Source organism: Myotis myotis, unplaced genomic scaffold, assembly GCF_014108235.1.
Source record: "Myotis myotis isolate mMyoMyo1 unplaced genomic scaffold, mMyoMyo1.p scaffold_m19_p_9, whole genome shotgun sequence".
NCBI lineage: Eukaryota > Metazoa > Chordata > Mammalia > Chiroptera > Vespertilionidae > Myotis > Myotis myotis.
In genome coordinates, this window is record NW_023416401.1 from 72,325,954 (window position 1) to 72,346,205 (window position 20,252).

General features: G+C 39.6%; 1 protein-coding gene across 15 annotated transcripts in view; it reads right to left on the bottom strand.

The window, feature by feature from the left end:
* TASP1 (taspase 1) overlaps positions 1 to 15,889 on the bottom strand; it is a 256,206-nt gene extending 240,317 nt beyond the window's left edge. For 11 of the 15 annotated variants that reach the window (XM_036322238.1, XM_036322231.1, XM_036322235.1 and 8 more), the window contains exon 1: positions 15,738 to 15,889. The gene's annotated coding sequence lies outside the window, so the exon portion shown is untranslated. Of the gene's footprint in view, positions 1 to 15,163; positions 15,716 to 15,737 lie in introns of those variants that run through there. The other 4 variants (XR_004969959.1, XR_004969958.1, XR_004969960.1 and 1 more) reach the window with 2 other exon arrangements.
* Between the last annotated feature and the right edge of the window lie 4,363 nt (positions 15,890 to 20,252).

A 20,252-nucleotide genomic window follows, 5' to 3' on the forward strand; every position in this document is an offset into this window, starting at 1 on the left:
AGAGGAAGGTGATTGGAACTACCTAAACCTAGAGTCACACTGTTAAGTAAAATCTGTACCTTATTTGAAAGTGAGAAATGAGAAGGGACAGAATTCATTTTTTCCAATATAAATAGTAATATAAACACTGAGTTAGATGACTGCTTAGAGCTGCTGCATACAGCCTGGATACATATAAGAAGGTAAGAAAGGGATTCACCCTGAATTACCAGCTGAAGACTTGCTGAGGAGAAGACTTTTAAACAAGGAAGTACAAAAACTACCTCAAGACCGCACCTGTATAACAGCTCACACGTTGGGGTTGAGCCTCACAGTCAACCAGCCTGACAGGAGATCCCACCCATGAATGGGACAAAAACAATCAAGACCCAATTACAACAGGAGGGCCCAAATAATAAACAAAAGGGTCTCTCGTAGAGCATATAGCTCAGAAGTTCAAGGAAACTGTATCAATGGGTCCCACACAACATTTACTACAAAAGGCCACCCCATGAAGACTGGGAGTCATAGCACGTATAGCTAATACATAGAAACAAACACAAAGAGACAACTGAAGTGGGGAGACATGAAATAACCTCCAAAGAAAAGAAGGAATCTTGAGAAAAAGACCTAAATGAGATGGAGGAAAGCAATTTACAGATATAGAGTTCAGAGGAAGGGTTATAAGGATGTTCAAGGAACTTAGAAATACAAGGAACTTAGTGGGAACTACATCAGCATGAAAAAAAACAAAACATATAAACCAAGAATAAGAACCAGTCAGGCCCGGGCCAGCGTGGCTAAGTAGTTGAGCGTCAACCTATGAATCAGGAGGTCACAGTTCAATTCCCAGTCAGGGCATAGGCCCGGGGTTATCGGCTCAATCCCCAAAGGGGGTTATACAGGAGGCAGCAATCAATGATTCTCTCTCATCGCTGATGTTTCCATCGCTCTCTCCCTCTCCCTTCCTCTTTGAAATCAATAAAAATATGTTTTTTAAAAAAAGAACCAGTCAGAAATGAAGAATACTATATCTGACATCAAGAATACACTGGAGCCCAGCCAGTGTGGCTCAGTGGTTGAGCATCAACCCATGAACCAAGAAGTCACCAGTTCAATTTCCAGCCAGGGCATATGCCCAGGTTGTGGGCTCAATCTCCAGTAGGGGGTGGGCAGGATGCAGTGGATTGTTGATGTTTCTCTCTTATCAATATTTCTCTCTCTCCATCCCTCTCCCTTCCTGTCTCTCTAAAAATCAATAAAAACATACTTTTAAAAAATGATACATTGGAAAGAATTAAAAGTGATAAAGCAGAGGATCAAATTAGCGACTAAGCAGAAAAAAAATCAACAAGGAACCAGCGACCTTAAATGACACACTAGATCAGAAAGTCCCAACCAAGATGAACACAAAATGCCACCCACCAAGACACATCATAATTAAAACTGCAAATGTTAATGACAAAGAGAGAATCTTAAGGGCAGCAAGACAGAAATGGATAGTTACCTACAAGGGAGCTCCCATAAGGCTGTCAGCTGATTTCTCAACAGAAACACTACAGGCCAGAAGGGAAGGCATGAAGTATTCAGAGTAATGAAAAGTAAGGATCTGAAACCAAGACTACTCTGTCCATCAAGGCTATCATTCAAAATTGAATGTGAAATAATGAGCTTCCCAGACCAAAAAAAAAAAAAGGCTAAAGGAATTTACTACAACCAAATCAGCATTGCAAGAAATGCTAAAGAAACTGTTATAAGAAGAAGAAATAGAAAGAGAGAGAAACATAGGCATAAAGCATAAAAGTGGCAACAAATAAGTACCTATCAATAATAACCTTAAGTGTAAATGCATTAAATGCTCCAATCAAAAGACATAGGGTAGCTGAATGGATGAGAAAACATGACCCAAATATATCCTGTTCACAAGAAATCTACCTCAGAACAAAAGACTCACAAAGGAAAAAAGTAAAGGAATGGAAAATTTTTTTCCAAACAAATGGAAATGAAAAAAAAAAAAAGCTGGGTAGCAATATTTATACCTGACAAAATAGACTTCAAAACAAAGGCTATAAAAGAGACAAAGGAGCTTACTACATGATAATGGCCTCAATCCAACAAGACTATATAACCCTGGTAAACATATATGCACCCAATATAGGAGCACCTAAAGATACTTTTGTTAAAACTCCTGGAAGACTTGAAGGAAGAGATGGACAGCAAAACCGTCAGAGTAGGAGACTTAAACACTCCACTGACATCACTGGATAGAATTTCCAGGCAAAAAATCAACAAGGAACCAGCGACCTTAAATGACACTCTAGATCAGATGGATTTAATTGATATTTACAGAACATTTCATCCCAAAGTTGCAGAATACACATTCTTCTCAAGTGCACATGGAACATTCTCAAAGATAGATTACATGTGAGGACACAAAATAAGTATTTACAAGTTCAAGACTGAAATCATACCAAGCATCTTCTCAGATTACAACGGCATGAAACTAGACATCAACTACAATAAAAAAAAAAAAACTCAAAAACATTAGGACACACGAAAATTAAATAGCAGGTTATTAAACAATGAAGAGGTAATAATGAAATCAAGGAAGAAATCAAAAATTTCCTGGAAACAAGTGAAAATGAATACACAACAACCCCAAATCTATGGGATACAGCGAAAACAGTCCTGAGAGGAAAGTTCATAACATTACAGACCTACCTGAAGAAACAAGAAAAGTTCAAATAAACGATAGAACCCTACAACTTAAAGAATTAGAAAGAGAACAAGAAAAGCTCAGAGTAAGTAGAAGAAAGGAAATAATAAAGATCAGAGTGGGAATAAATGATAGAGACTAAAATAACAATAACAATATAAAATATCAATGCAACCAAGAGCTGGTTCTTTGAAAAGATAAACAAGATTGATGAATCTTTAGCAAAACTTATCAAGAAACAAAGAGAGAGGACCCAAATAAATAAAATCAGAAGTGAAAGAGGCAAAGTAAGAACTGACAACAGAAAAATAAAAAGGATTGTAAGAAAATACTAAGAACATCTATATGCCAACAAACTGGACAACTTGGATGAAATGGACAAATTCATGGAAACATACAATCTTCTAAAAACCAATCAGGAGTAATCAGAAAATCTGAATAGGCCAATAACAACTAATGAAATTGAAGCAGTAATCAAAAAACTCCCAGCAAACAAAAGTCCTGGACCAAATGGATTCATGGGTGAGTTTTAGCAAACATTCAAAGAAAAACTAACACATATCCTCCTCAAACTATTCCAAAAAATTCAAGTGAAGGAAAGACTTGCAAGGTCTTTTTACAAGGCCTGCATTATCCTAATTCCAAAACCAGATTAAAACACAACAAAGAAGCCCTAACCAGTTTGGCTCAGTGGATAGAGCATCGGCCTGCGGACTCAAGGGTCCCAGGTTCAATTCCGGTCAAGGGCATGTACCTTGGTTGCAGACACATACCTAGTAGGGAGTGTGCAGGAGGCAGCTGATCGATGTTTCTCTCTCATTGATGTTTCTAACTCTCTATCCCTCTCCTTTCCTCTCTGTAAGAAATCAATAAAATATATTTTTTTTAAAAAATTAAAAAAAAAAACACAACAAAGAAAATTACAGGCCAATATTCCTGATGAATACAGATGCTAAAACACTCAACAAAATATTAGCAAATCAGATCTGGCAATACATTAGAAAGATCATACACCATGCCCAGATGGGATTTACTCTGGGGATGCGAGGCTGGTACAATATTCCCAAATCGATAAATTTGATACATCACATAAATAAAATGAAAGATGAAAATCACATGATCATATCAATAGATGCAGAAGAAAGCATTTAACAAAATTCAGCACCCAATTTTTTTTTAATTTTCACGTAATGATTGTGAATATATTTTCCTTTTTTTTAGAGAGAGAGAGTGGAAGGGCATGGAGAGGGGAGAGAGAGGGAGAAAAACACCGATGTGAAACACATTGATTGGTTGCCTCCCCCAGACACCCTGACCTGGGGCAGGGATCAAACCTGCAACCCAGGTACATGCCCTTGACCAGGAATCGAACCCAACACCCTTTGGTGCACAGGCCAGAGTTCTAACCACTGAGCCATGTGGGCCAGGGCTCCAGCACCCAGTTTTTAATAAAAAATCTCAGCAAAAAGGAAATAGTGGGAACATATCTCACATAATAAAGGCCATATATGACAACCTGCAACCAACATCATACTCAATGAGCAAAAAATAAAAGTGTTTCCCTTAAGAACTGGAACAAGACAGGGTTGTCCACTTTCATCATCTGTATTCAACACAGTACTGGAAGTCCAAGCCACAGTGATCAGACAAGAACAAAAAATAAAAGGCATCCAAATTGGAAAGGAAGAAGTAAAATTCGCATTATTGGCAGGTGAAATAATATTATATATAGAAAACCCTAAAGATTGCACCAAAAAACTTTTAAAATTAATAAATGAATTCGGCAAAGTAGCAAGATACAAAATTAACATCCAGAAATCATTGGCATTATTATACTCCAATAATGCACTCTCAGAAAGAGAAACTAAAAAAAAACACCATTTACCGTCACAACAACAAAAAAAAGATACCTAGGAATAAAATTAAGCAAGGAGGTAAAAGACCTGCATTTGGAAAACTACACTACATTAAAATAAGAAATAAAAATACAAACAAGTGGAAGCATATACTGTGTTCATGGATTCAAAGAATTAACATCATTAAAAATGTCCATACTACCCAAAGCAATCTATATTAAATGCAATCCCTATTAAATTAGATTCAACACAACCCCTATTAAAATACCATCAGCATATTTCACAGATCTAGAATAAATATTCCAAAAATATACATGGAATAAGATAAGATCCTGAACAAACACAGCAATCTTGCAAAAGAAGAATAAAATCAGAGGGATCACAATCGAGGATATCAAACTAAACTACAAAGCCATTGTAATCAAAACAGCCTGGTAGTGGCATAAGAATAGGTATATAGTAGATCAAAGGAACAGAATAGAGATCCCAGAAAATGACCCACACCATTATGGTCAATTAATATTTGGCAAGTGACACAAGAACATACAATGGAGTAAAGACAGTCTCTTCAATAAATGGTGTTGGGGAAACTGGACAGGTACATGCAAAAATATGAAACTACACCACCAACCTACACCATACACAATAAAAAAATCAAAATGGATAAAAGACTTAAATGTAAGTTGCAAAACCATAAATATCCTAGAAGAAAACATAGGCAGTTAAATCTCAGACATCTCACATAGCAGAATTTCCACAGATACATCTCCTAGGACAAGAAAAACAAAGAAAAATAAATAAACAAATGGGACCACATCAAACTAAAAAGCTGCTGCACAGCAAAAGAAACCAGCATTAAAATGAAAAGGGATCCCACTGTATGAGAGAACATATTAACCATAAGGAGTTAATTCCAAAATATATCAAGAACTCATACAACTCAACAAAAGGAGCATAAACAATCCAGTTAAAAAACAGGCGAAGGACCTGAATAGACACTTCTCCAAAGAGAACATACAGATTGCCAAGAGACATATGAAAAAAATGCTCAACATCACCAATCAACAGAGAGATAAAAATTAAAATGAGGTATCACCTCACACCTGCCAGAATGGCTACCATCAATAAATCAACAAACAAGTGCTGGTGAGGATGAGGAGAAAGGGAAACCCTAGTACACTGCTGGTGGGAATGCAGACTGGTGCAGCCACTGTGAAAAACAGTATGGAGTTTCCTCAAAAAATTAAAAATGGAACTGCTGTTTGATCCAGTTATCCCACTTCTTGTAATATAAAAGAATACATGCATCCCCATGTTCATAGCGTTACTTACTCTAGCTGAGATCTGCAAACAGCCCAAGTGCCCATCTACCTATATAATAAAAGGGTAATATGGAAATTGAGCTTAACAGCGGGAATGACCGGGAATGACCGGTTGCTATGATGCGCACTGACCACCAGGGGGCAGATGCTCAACATAGGAGCTGCCCCCTGGTGGTCAGTGCGCTTCCACAGGGGGAGCCCTGCTCAGCCAGAATCCAGCTCATGGCTGGCCAGCACAGCGGCAGTGGCGGGAGCCTCTCCCACTTCCGTGGCAACACTGAAGATGTCCAACTAAAGGCTTCGGCCCATTGCCCCTAGGGAGAGGGCCTAAGCTGTTAGTCAGACATCCCCCAAGGGCTCCCGGGCTGCCAGAGGGATGATTGACTGACAGCTTAGGCCTGATCCCCCGGGGAGCAGGCCTAAGCCAGCAGATGGACATCCCCCGAGGGGTCCCGGACTGCATGAGGGCACAGGCTGGGCTGAGGGACCCACACCCCCCCACAATGCGTGCATGAATGTTTGTGCACCGGGTCTCTAGTCAGTAAATAAGTGGATAAAAAGCTATGGTACATTTACACCATGGAATACTATGTGGCTGTAAAAAAGAAGGATCTCTTACCCTCTGTGACAGCATGGATGAACGTGGAATTATTATGCTAAGTGAAATAAGCAAGTAAGGGTGAGACAAATATCACATGACTTCACTTATATGTGGAATCTAATGAACAAAATAAACTGACAAACAAAATAGGTCCAGAGACCTGGCTGCATGGAACAGACCCGGCAGATCTCAGAGGGAAGGGGGTAGGAGTGAGGTTAGGGAGAGATTAACCAAAGAACTTATATGCATATATGCATAGCCCATGGACACAGACAATAGTGTGATGAAGGCCTGGTGTGGGGTGGGGCCTGTCTAGAGGGGGTCAAAGTAAAGAAAATGGGGGACATCTGGAATACTGTCAACAATATAAATTTTTTTAAAAAGTGATTTTGTTGCTTAGCCCAAAAAAGCAATGTATGCAAAGTGTAGTCTGTATACTAGGGTTTGTAACCAGTCTGAAATAAATTATTTTATTAATATATTAATTGCTTTATATGTACATTTTCAATATATAATGTACAGCTTGGAATTTCTTTTCTATTTCCTCATGATTTTTATACTTATATTTTTGATACAATTTTATCTACTAAATCTAATAAAAACTTGAGCTTTTATTTATATCTTTCATTCACATTTTCATATTTCAGTTTTGTTTGGGTTTTGCTTTTTGGTTTTGTATTTTATAAAAGAAATGGTCACAAATGAACTGAACATTTTTTAAGCTGGTCCTTTACACGAGAGATAGCCTGAGAAGCACTGCAATATTGTATTTTAACTTGCTTTAATTCTTCGTTAAAGAGTCCATTTAAATTTTATTATATGACATTTTATTTAAAGGACAAATGGTATATGCTGTTATATTAAAATGTTTACATATATTCATAAACACAGAGAAAATTTTTATTTTACAAAAGACTGCTGAGCTGATTAAATAAACAGTGAATTTAAATGCCTGTTTTTGTTTTTGCTTTGTGGTGGTGCCTGTCTTTCTAAGGATGGATTTTCTTTCAAAGACTTCACAAAGATCTGCCTCAATTATCTTTACTGACTCTGGTTATTTCTCTGAGATAGATTTCTATTTATTCATGTGTCAGTTGAATTTAAATGATCATGGTTCATCTGCCAGCCTATACAGGCCATCAAGTCTGACCTAGCCATGAAATGAGCTTGAGCCAACTAGTCTCCACAAAAACAGGTTGAGTAAAAACCCAGGCTTTGGAAAACTAAAAGCTTCAGTTCAAACACAAACACATTCAAGTAGTATGGGTTATTAATCTTCAAGCTACTCTGTCATCAGATGCATTTTTTCATAAATAAAAAAATAGAACATCAACATTTTATAATGAGTAAAGTTTGCAGTAATAGGCTTTTTAACATACATCTATGAAAGATTTTAAAACATTGCTTCCCAAGCTTGTCTGAAAACATTAAAATGTAGAAGATGAATTAATCTTATTTCCTGAGCAACCTACCATCCCTCAGAGATTCTCTGAAATATATTTATTTTGCAAACCATGTCATCTCAATAAACTCCTCCAAAAATGCTGGCCTCAAAGTTCTGCTGGCCTGGGAAAAGAACCCAAGGGTACAGGCTATCCAGCACACAGTTCTGGCCTTCAGCTCACAATGGTTACTGGAATGCTTTTAATTCAATGAGAAATAAAGCAACTTCTACTCCAACATCAGTTTTTGTTTAACTCAAAACCCATTGAAGGTCTGACCTACCTAATAAATAAAGAGTTCCAACAAATGACTAAAAAAAGACAAAAAAGGGGCTAATGGGCAACTGCCAATTAACAGAAAAACTACACAACAGTTTAAACCAGCCGTGGGCAAACTACAGCCCGCGGGCCGGATCCGGCCCATTTGAAATGAATAAAACTAAAAAAAAAAAAAGACCGTACCCTTTTATGTAATGATGTTTACTTCGAATTTATATTAGTTCACACAAACACTCCATCCATGCTTTTGTTCCAGCCCTCCGGTCCAGTTTAAGAACCCATTGTGGCCCTCGAGTCAAAAAGTTTGCCCACCCCTGGTTTAAACAGATCAAAAGATGCTAAAACTCTCTCAAAAGAAAGATGCATAATAAAACTACACTGAAATACCATTTTTTAACTTGGATTGGCGAATATCAAAAAGTAAGATAACATCTTTGTTTTGAGGGTATGAGAAACAGGAGTTTTCACACATTACTAGTGGGAGCATCCTATATAGATAGTAAAAGCCTAATATGCAAATTGTCCCCTCTGGCAGTCATTCTACCAGGAGTTTGACTTAGAGACCAAGAGTTCGACCACCCACTATGATATGCGCTGACCAACTCGGGGTGGCACAGAACATGGCAGGCATTGGGGATGCGATGCTGGCAGCGGGCAGCAATGGAGGCACTGCCAGCCACAATGGGCCCCAATGAGAGAGGGATTGCAGCAGGATGGTGGAGCAGGTGAGTGGGCGGCACCAGGCCAAGGCGGCTGTGAGTGGGGGCCCAATCACCCTGCCAATCGCCCGCCCACAGACAGCAACCAGCTGCGGCAGCGGCAGGGGTCGGGGCCACCACCCAGCTCCCAGGCGCTGAGGGAGCCAGGAGGGGGACCCAGCCCCAATCAATCACCCCACAGGCGGAATGGTGGAGCAGGTGAGGGGGCAGTGCCAGACCAAGGCGGGGTGCCAGGCAGGGCTGCGGAGCTGCAGGGCTGCGAGGCTGGGGGCCCGAGCTGGGACCCGATCTCTGCAGGCCACCCCAAGGGACCCCATTCATGCACGAATTCGTGCACCAGGCCTCTAGTAAAATAATACAACTTGCCCTAGCCAGTTTGGCTTAGTGAATAGAGCATCGGCCTGCCGACTAAAGAGTCCCAGGTTCTATTTCAGTCAAGGGCACATGCCCAGATTGTGGGCTCGATCCCCAGTGGGGAGCATGCAGGGGGAGGCTGATCAATGATTCTCATCATTGATGTTTTTATCTCTCTCTCCCTCTCCCTTCCTCTCTGAAATCAATAAAAAAAATTTTAAGGAGAAATTAATAAATAAAATAATACAACTCAACAAGGACAATTTGGCAAAATTGAACAAAATTACAAATGTATACTGAAAGACTATCTATAATAGGAAAGACATAAACCAACAACATGTCTCAGTGGAAGTGGTTAAAAATAAAAGTAGCCATTGGTAAAAATGAGAATGTTCTTAACCCTTTGAATGCCAACCAATATCCTAGGAACTATGCTAAAATTGCCAAGTCATTTTTGCTGATTTTACAGCAGTTTAGGAAAAAAATTATGAATCGCAAGTAAATGAAGTTACATATTCAAAAACTTAAGGAAACCTTTACTACATTTGTTTTCATCCTTGACATATATCGTAGTACCTGTAAAAAATTAGGCAGATAAATGCCAGTGGTAAATTTTAGAACTACAAACATTCAGCATCATAAGTAATCTGCACTTAGGTGACATCTGCCAATAAAGAGTGAACTACTAGCATCAAATAGTGACACTGCAGGAGGAGCGCAATAGCGCTCCCGGCACTTTTGGTGAAAGACAGGAGGAGCGCAATCGCGCTCCCCAGCACTCTAGGGGTTAATATATAAATATGGAATGACAGATCTTGAAGATATTTTGGTAAGTAAAAAAAAACAAAACCTAGTACAGAATTATATGCCGTACCATACTCTGAGGAAGGGGAGAAAAAATAATATGGCTAAATATGTATATGTGTGTGTGTGTGAGTGTGTGTGTGTGTGTGTGTGTACGTATGTATATATATATATAATCTGAAAGAATATACCAAAAAATAGTATAATAGTATTTACCCGTAGATTTGGATGACTGATCAACAGAGGTAATACAAAAATGCTACTGTTCATCATTTTGTACCTTTCAATTTTAAACAATCTGAATATATTTTAAAAATTTTTTTTATTTATTTATAGGAATACAAGGTAACTAAGTCCAAGTTCAAAAATAGGACGAGCCTATGAGATACCACTAAAAACTGCAGTAAGAGGGAAAACTCCTCAACATTTTTCCTACATAGGGAACAAAAAGATAAAAACATGGCCAATCAACAATACTACTGGCCCAATAGGTCTTTTTTGGTTTTGTTTCTCTGGATCTTAAACTTTTGGGGCCCGTACAAACTACAATGTTATAGGTAATTCAAATTAAAAATAAATCACAGTATTTGGTCTCTACAGTTAAGACTAAAGAGTAAATATTAAATCATGACCATATATTAACATCAAATATCCCTGTGATGTTTTTATCATATTTGTAGTCATTATTAACAAATCACTATTTAAAACTGATGAAGCATACATCAATATAGTCACAAGAAAAATATCTAACAATTCCGCAAACTTTTTAGGTAACAACCCATCACAAAAGTTTTCCACTGTAAGGAGATGCATAAACATGTTACAGTTTCATAGAAAAAGACAAACAAACAATTTTATAGACACATTTTTATCATGCCTTTATTTCTGAATATGTCTGAATATAGACATTTTGCAACTTCCTACCAATAATATTAAATTTAGTTTTATTATTTCTAAAAAACACTGGTAACTTGCCCATCCTCTGCAACAGTTGCTTGAAAAGTTAAACAAAAAGTTAGCGTATGACCCAGCAATTCTACTCCTAGGTATAGACCCAAGAGAACTGAAAACATATCCACACAAAATCTTGTACATGGATGTTTAGAGCAGAATTGTTCATAAAAAGCAAAAAGTGAAAACAACTCAAATGTCCATGAACTGGTGATAATTAAAAATGATATATTCATACAATGGAACATTATTCAGCCATTAAAAGGAATGAAGTATTGATACATACTATGGCATTATGAACTTTGAAAACAATTTAAAAAATAAGACATAAAAGGCCACATGTTGCATGTTTTCATTTACATGAAATGTCTACCATAGGCAAATGTAAAGAGACAGTAAGTAGATTAGTGGTTGCCTGGAACTGGAAGGATGGAGTGGATTAGGGAAGCACTGCTAACAGGGGCAGTTTCCCTTGGGGGCAATAAAGTGTTCCAAAATTGATTGTGGCAGTGGCTGCACAATTCTAAATATTCTAAAAACCACTGAATTATACACTCTAAGTGGGTAAATTAAATGATAAATAGATTCTATCTTAATAAAGCTGTTTGGGAATAGAGAAAAATTTCTTGCTTCCCATAAATTATTTCCTTATCCATAAGATGTATATTTTCCAAATTACCAAACCTCATAGCCTTTTTTTTTTTTTTAATCCTCTGCTTGTAACCTCTGATTCTCTAGATACCCTGCTCTCCTTGGCAAGCACCCCCACTTACTGTGCTAGCTAGCTCTGCAAGGCCCCCTGACGCCTCCCAACTTGGTCCTCTCACATGACTGGCAGATGGGCCTATTTTCAAATGTCTCCTTCAGCAATTTTATCCTCCACCAACCTTTCAAACTATTCTCTTAGTAAACCAGGTTCCTAACTCTTTATCTTCTGTCTCTTTAGCTCTAGCCACAAGTCTGGATAGTTCAACCTGGATCATCCTCACTCTTAGCCTGCCCTAAACAAATTCATCTCTCCCCAGAAATCTAGGTCTTTCCACATTACTCCTTATTTTTCTTAATAGCACCATCCTTTTCTAACTCAACTTGAAGTCATCTTCAACTGCACCCAGGTTCCAAATCCTACTGATTTCTCCCTCAAGCATTTAACTTTCCTTACTGCCCTGACCCCTTGTTCAGCTCACATACCTCTTAGCATAAATGTTACAAAAAGCATTTTAACTTTTCTCAAGTCCAAGCTATCATAAAACATCCATCCACAAAAAGGTGCCAAAATAAATCTCATAAAGAACAGTTCCAATAAAAACATATAGCATGCCAAAAGACATGAGCAGACAATACATAAAAGAGGAAATATAAACTGGATCCCAATATTAAGGAAAGAATGGTCAAAGAAAGACAAACAAAAATGAAGTATTTCTAACTAGCACTGTAACTGCCACCATAAACTGATGTAACCATTTTTTAAAAGCATTTGTCAGTATCAAAAACCTTAAAATGTATGATTTGTATATACTATCTTTCCAGAGATACTCTATGCTTAAACTAAACATGCACAAAGTAACAGTACCATGGATACCTCTAAGGAGAACTGGGAGGTTGAGGGGAAAGGATAAAAGGGAAAGTTGCTTTTTTTTCCTAATAACCTTTCGTATTTGAACTTTTTTTTAACTAGGTACTCTACTACAAAGAGAATATGTAATTAGCCATCTCTGAGACCACGAGGAATATAATTAACCTGATTATCAAGGCCAGGAGAGAAACTCAGAATAAAACATTGTTTTTGCTCCAGGGACATTCATGGCATTGATTTAAGGTCTAAATTTTTACCCCATTTCTCTCAAAGATTGTTTTATTTTCCTACTGCATGTGATGACACTGTTTTTTTCCCTTTAACCCATTTAGAAAACTACCACATGTTCTGTTTGCCCCTCATGTTGAAGTTTTTGCTCTAGATTTACTTAGTGACTTTTAGAAGCAGTTGAAAGAGGAAATTGTGAAATCCATCTTACAGAAAAAAGCTTTTACAGAAATCCAGCCCTAAAGCTATAGCTGAATAAAGAAACATTTTGTTGCTCTTACCATCATGATGACACTGAAGGTTTAATGCCCCATTAAGTAAGCTCCAAAGCCTACTTATTTCATCTTTGACCCAGTAATTCCACTTCTGAGAACACTTTCTACCAAAATAACTTCAAATACAGAAAATGTTTTATGCCTTTAATGTTGTGTTTAACACAGGATAATTAAAAGAGAAAGAGAGAGAGAGAGAGAGAGAGAGAGAGAGAGAGAGAGAGAGAGAGAGAGAGAGTTAGAGTTAAATGCCCAGCAGAGAAATGCCTAAAATAAGAATAACCTATATATTATGGTCAGTTAGTTTTTGACAAGGGTGCCAGTGCCATTCAATGGGGAAAGGACAGAGTATCCAATAAATAGTGCTGGGACAATTAGATAGCTACATGCAAAAGGATGAATTTGCATGCCTACCTCACACCATATATAGACCTTAACTCTACATATATCAAGACCTAAATGCAAGAGGTGAAACTATAAAACTCTTAGGTGAAAAAAGAGGTAAGTCTTCATGACCTTAAATTTGGCGATCGTTTCAGATATGACCCCAAAAGCACAAGCAACCAAAAAACTATAAAGTGAACTTCACCAAAATTTTAAACTTTTGTACTTCAAGGACACCATTCAAGAAAGTGAAAAGAAACTCCAAAAAATGGAGAAAATGGGGGGGGGGGGGGCGAATATTACAAATTGTGTATGTGATAAGGGACTTACCTGGACTATGTAAAGAACTCATAAAACTTTAAAATAAGTTTTTAAAAATTTCATTTTAAAAAGGGAAAAGTAATTAAACTGACATTTCTCCAAAGATTTGCAAAAGGCCAAGAAGGGAAAAGATGCTCAACATTTTCAGCCATCCAGAAAATGCAAAATCAAAACCACAATGACATACCATTTCACAACCAATGGCAGCAATCAAAAAGACAGGTAAGTATTAACAAGGATATAGAGAAATCTGAACCCTCATATCCTGCTGGTGCAGGCCACTTTGGAAAACATATGGCAGTTCCTCAAAAAGAATTACTGTATGACCCAGAAATTGTTTCTAAGTATACACCCAAGAGAACTGAAAACATTCGTCCACACAAAAGCTTGTGTATGGATGTTTATAAAGCAAAAGTATTCATAATAGTCAAAAAGTGGAAACAGCCCATATGTCCATCAACAAAATGCGGCATATTCATATCATGGAATATTATTCAGCCATAAAAAGGAATGTAGTAATAATACATAGCACATGGATTAACCTTGAAAACATTAAGCTAAGTGAAAGAAGCCAGACACAAAAGGACACATAGTATATGGTTCCATTTTCATGAAATATCCAGAATAGAAAAGTCCACAGACACAAAAAGTAGACTAACGGATGCCAGGGACTGAAGAAGCAAGAGGAGTGTCTATAATAGGTACAAAGTTTCTTTTGAAGGCAATAAAAATGTTCTGGAATTAGATAGTGGTGATGAGTGCTTGAAAAATCAAATTTACAATTTAAAAGAATGGATGTTATGGTATGTGAACTGTATCTCAGAAAAAAACACATCCATATCATGGATGCAATGTACAAAAATTAGGCTTCCTAGTTACAAAGTCTTTCCTAGGAATCAATCTAAGTGGAGATTAATTGCACCCTGGATACCAAAATCCAAGGATGCTAAATCCTTTACAATGTAGCTTTCCGCCCCCCCCCCCCCGCCCCCGCCCCAAATATTTTCGATCTGTGGTTGGTTGAATCTGCATGGATCCGTGGATACATAGGGCCAACAGTAATCCTATTTTATATGCATACACTATGATCATAAGTAGATTAAGAATATGCTATGGAAATTACAAAGAATGATTTTTTTTAAAAAAAGCTGAGTTGGTGGAACATTAGGTGATCTCTTATAATAGTTCTGCATCTCCCAGACTTTCTTTAATAAGCATGCACCGTTTCTTAGAAGTGGAGGGGAAAAGCTTTATTTAAAACCAGCAACAACAAAAAAAAGGAAATTATTAAACTCCTGAACGTGTAAAAATTCCTTAGCTGACTATTGAAGGATTTCGGTCACATGGTCCCCAAAATACCTTTCACTCCCTCCCCTACAGAGGCCAGTCCAGTTGCACTCCCTCCTTCGGGAAACAGGATGCCCTCTCCTTCCAGGGCACCTCCAGCTCCAGCTCTCCACCCTCCTCTCCAAAAGCCGCTCCTCCTTCTTCTCGGTCCTCTTCCTCCGACGGAGCAGGAACCGCTAACGTCCTGCGGACCCCACCGGGCCTCGATTACACACGGGGCGACAGCGCGCACCCCCGGGTCTCCCGCGAGCCTCAGACTTGGAGAAACCCACAGCCGAAGACTGCCGAGTGGGCGGAGGACAGCGAGGTCTCCCCCCCGACACGCACGCCCTTCCCCGGCGACGGAATGCGGCCGCCACGCTGCAGCCACGGCTGGGAAGGGGGGCCGGCGCGGGCCCCACGCGCGACCGCGGGAACGAGGAGCGTCCCGGGTCCGCTCCGTCACCCCCGCCCAGGCCAGGGGCATCCTGCGCACCGCCCCCTCCCGGCCCTGGACGGGAGAGTCCCGGCGAGCGCACGGGCCGGGGGCGAGGAAACGGCGCGGCAGCGGCGGCCGCGCGGACAGCGTGACAAGAAGGACACTCACCCGCATCAGCCCCGAGCCCTCACAGCACCGGAAGTAGTCACCAGCCCGTTGCCACGGTGAGGAAGCGGGGCTGGCGTCCAGCCCTCCCATTGGCGCGGAGGGTGATCACGTGGCCGGAAGCATACGCTCCCGCGCGGCGCTTACTCCACCCTCTGCTCCAGAGGCTTGCACCTGGCGAGCGAGGTGCCCCTGGGGACCGCACCTGGGACCTCCTTCTGTCCTGAGTGGCGCCATTCCCTGTATCGCTTCAACCCACCCCTTAATGAGCCGGCAGGATGTGACTGCATCTGATCTGAGTGGTTGGATGACTAGCGATGTGCGAGGAAACTAAAGTAGCCACCAACTAGAGACCTGTCCCTTAAGAGCTTAATTTTATTAAATTCTTGCAATATACAGTAGGGGAAACTGGGGTTCTCCCTGGATTGCATGTGGGGGGTGGGGACCAGCCTTGCCCTGGAGAGAATGGAAGTGTGGGTGGCCTTTCTTTGACCATCTAGTAACAATGTAATCCCCCCAAAAAACAACAACAATGTAATTCCTTTAATGTTGCCTTGTAACCATTAACAAGAATCCTGTATAACCGCTTGTAAACCAGCCTTGGAAAGCAGATTGAAAGGAATTGAAAGGATAAGGCAGTTCTCCAGGTATGGTCCCCAGACCAGCAACTTCAGCATATCCTGGGCTCAAATTCTGAAGCCTCTCTTCAGACTTACTAAATCAGAAACTTTGGGTATGACGCAATATGCTAATGATATGCTAAGGCTGCTCTACTGTTGTGTTGTTTTATTTTGTTGTTGCTAGTAATCCTCACCGGAGTAGTTTTTTCCATTGATTTTAGATAGGAAGGAAGGGGAAGAGAGAAACATTGATGTGAGAGAGACACCTGGATCAGTTGGCTCCCACATGCTCCAGACCCGGGCTAGGGGATTGAACCTGCAACCCAGATACCTGCCCTTGCCTTGGAATCCAACCCTCAACCCTTCAGTGCATGGGCTGGCATTCTACCCATTGAGCCACCCCAACAATCTGTTTTAATAAGCCCTGTATGTGGTTCTGGTGCTTCTAAAATTTGAGAACCACAGAACTCGAGGAACTTTCTCTGTAGCCTACTTGTAGAGGTGGGATAGGAAGGCTGATGGAAGGAGCTCCTCAGAAGAGAGAGGAGCAACCAAGGATTTGTGCCTCCAGCAACCAAGAAAAAAAGTCAGAAAGGCAGTTTTAGACAAGTATGGGAATGAGACCCTAGAACTGATTCCCATTCTGGTATTCCTAGATTAAAATGTGTGTGAATTATATGGGAAAAATTTCTCAACTGCTAGTAATCTCAAATTCATTTTAATAACTTTTGTATTATCCAATGTATTTTTCTGCTAATATTCTTCCCTATGGTCAAAAGTAAAAGGGTAGAAAACAATATGGAGTTTCCTCAAAAAATTAAAAATGGATCTATCATAATTCAGCAATTCCACTTCTGGGTGTATACCCAAGAAAATGAAAACAGGATTTTGATGAGATATATGCACTCCCATGTTTATCACAGCATTATTCACAATAACCAAGATATAGAAACTACCCAAATCCTCATCACTAGATGAATAGATTTTTTTTAAAGATGTGATATATACACAATGGAATATTATTCAGCCTTGAGAAAGGAGAATTTCCTTCCATTTGTGACAACATGGATGGACCTTAGGCGCATTATGCTAAGCGAGATAAGTCAGACAGGGAAAGACAGAACTGTATGATATCACTTCTATCCTATACTAGAGGCCCGGTGCATGAAATTTCATGCACTGGGATGGGGGGTGCGGGGGGGAGTTGGGGAGAGGTTCCCTCAGCCTGGCCTGCACCCTCTCACAGTCTGGGACCCCTCAGGGGATATCCTCCTGCCAGCTTAGGCCCGCAGCCAGTCATCCCTCTCACAGTCCCGGACCCCTCACTCCTTACCACCCGCCTGCAGCAGAGGTGGGAGAGGCTCCAGCCACTGCTGCTGTGCTTGCCAGCCATGAGCCCGTCTTCTGGCTGAGCGGCGTTCCCCCTGTGGGAGTGTACTGACCACCAGGGGGCAGCTCCTGCATTGAGTATCTGCCCCCTGGTGGTCAGTGTGTGTCATAGCGACTGGTTGTTCCATCTTTTGGTCAATTTGCATATTAGGGTTTTATTATATAAGATAATAAAAGCCTAATATGCTAAGTGTCTAGTTGTCTGGTCAGCTGTTCAACCAATCAAAGTGTAATATGCTAATGATATGCTAAGGCCACTCAACTGCTCTCTGTGACGTGCACTGACCACCAGGGGGTAGACGCTTCAACCAGTAGGTTAGCTTGCTGGGATCTGGTTGATCGGGAATGAGCGAGACAGGCTGGACACACCCTGGAGCCCTCCCTTAGTCCCTCCCCGGCTGGCCAACCACCTGCGTCCCTCCCCAGCCCCAATCATGCACCAGTGGGACCCCTCAGCCTGGCCTGTGCCCTGTCGCAATCTGGGACCCCTCGGGAGATGTCAAAGAACCGGTTTTGGCCCTATCCCGCAGGCCAGGCCAAGGGACCCCACTGGTGCATGAAAATAGAAAGTTAAATCTGAAAAAAAAAAAAAAACAGTAAAATGGTGGTTGCCAGGGGATAAGAGAGATAAAATTAATGTGTCAAGGGTGCAAATTTGTAATGAGTAATAAATAAGTCATAAAGAGCTAATCCACAGTATAATCAATATAGGCAATAATATTGTACTATAATTATGTAATGTGATAAATATCACATCCTTTCAAGTATATGTTTCCTATCCTTCCCACAAATTCCTTTTTTCTTTCATAGTTTTTAAAACTTGAGCAAGACAAACAAACCAAAGATTACTTGACTCTCATTTCAAGCTCTGATGACAACAAACACATTGTCTTCTGAGCCCTGACAAAGACTAGCAAGGTTATAGAAAGCCCAGTCGTTATCTCTGTTTTTATACATGTAGTCTGTCTGTCCGTCTATCTGTCTCTCTATGAATTATCTGGCCATCTATGTCATCATCCCTGATTCATATGGTAATAAAAATATGTTTCCTGAGCAACAAACCGTCTTACCCGTTTGTGGCTGTTTAATTTAGTGCCTTTCTCCACATTTGCCTTCCTTAACTTATTTTAATATGTAACAATCCCTTACTCATAAGCTTGTTGTGAAGATTAAATGAAGCTTACTGAATCAAATCAATGTTAGCATCTCAACTGCCTTTTTCTAACCACTGTTTTATTTTTTTTCAGCTATATTGAGGTATATGTAATACACAAAAAATGCACATATTTAATGTTTACATTCGGCTGAGTTTTACACATGCATACACCTTTGGTACTGTCTTCACAAGGTAATAAAAATATCCATCACCTGCAAAAGATTTCTTGTGTCCCTTTGTTATTTATTTGAAGGGTGTGGGGGAAGGGAAGAAAAATTAACATGAGATCTACCTTTTCAACAAAATTTCAAGTGCACACGTTTTGTATAACTATAACTTATATTTATTGAACAACACTTCCCCATTTCTTCTCTTCTCAACCCCTGGAAACCACCATTCTATTTTCTGATTCTGCGAGTTTAACTATTTTAATGCCTCATATAAGTGGTGGAATCATGCAGTATTTGCCCTTCTATTACTGGTTTATTTCACTTAGCATAATGTCCTCTATATCACAAAGGGCAGGATTTCCTTCATATATATATATATAATTGATTTCAGAGAAGAAGAGAGAGGAATATCAATGATGAGAATCATTGATCAGCTGCCTCCTGTGCGCCCCCTACTGGGGATTGAGTCCGCAACCGGGGCATATGCCCTGACCTCCTGGTTCAATCACTGAGCCACACCTGCGAGGGCTTTCCTTTTTTTTAAGTTTGAATACCATTCTCTCATATGTATATACCACATTTTCTTTACCCATTCATCTGTCAGCGGATAGTTACATTGTTTCCATATCTTGGCTACTGTGAATAATTCTGCAATGAACATGGGGATGAAGCGATCTCTTTCAGATCTTAATTTTAATACGTTTGGATAAATATTCAGGAATGGGATTGCTGGATCATCACATTCCCCTTCCAGTCCTCGCTGGTCCCCTCCTTGCTTTATCTCTGTCTGCGGCACATAGCTCCAACTAATACTCTATAATTTTTTCCTATTTATTTTGATTATTGACCATCTCTCCTGAATGGTCAGCTTCATGAGTAAAGGGACTTTAAAAGAAAAAAAAAAACACTTTACTGGTATTTAACATAAGTAAAAGTATAGATTGATGGCTCTACAAAGTGAATATACTGTGTAATCACTGAGACCAAGTTGAAAGAAATCACGACATAAAGTTTTGAACTTTATGTAAAGGGAATTTTGCAGTATGAACTCTATTATGTCCATCAACATCATGCTTTGAGATTAGTCCATATTGTATGTTTACTCTCACTGCTCTGTGGTATTTCAGTACGTGACCATTTATTTTTTTAAAAATAAAAAATAAATATATTTTATTGATTTTTT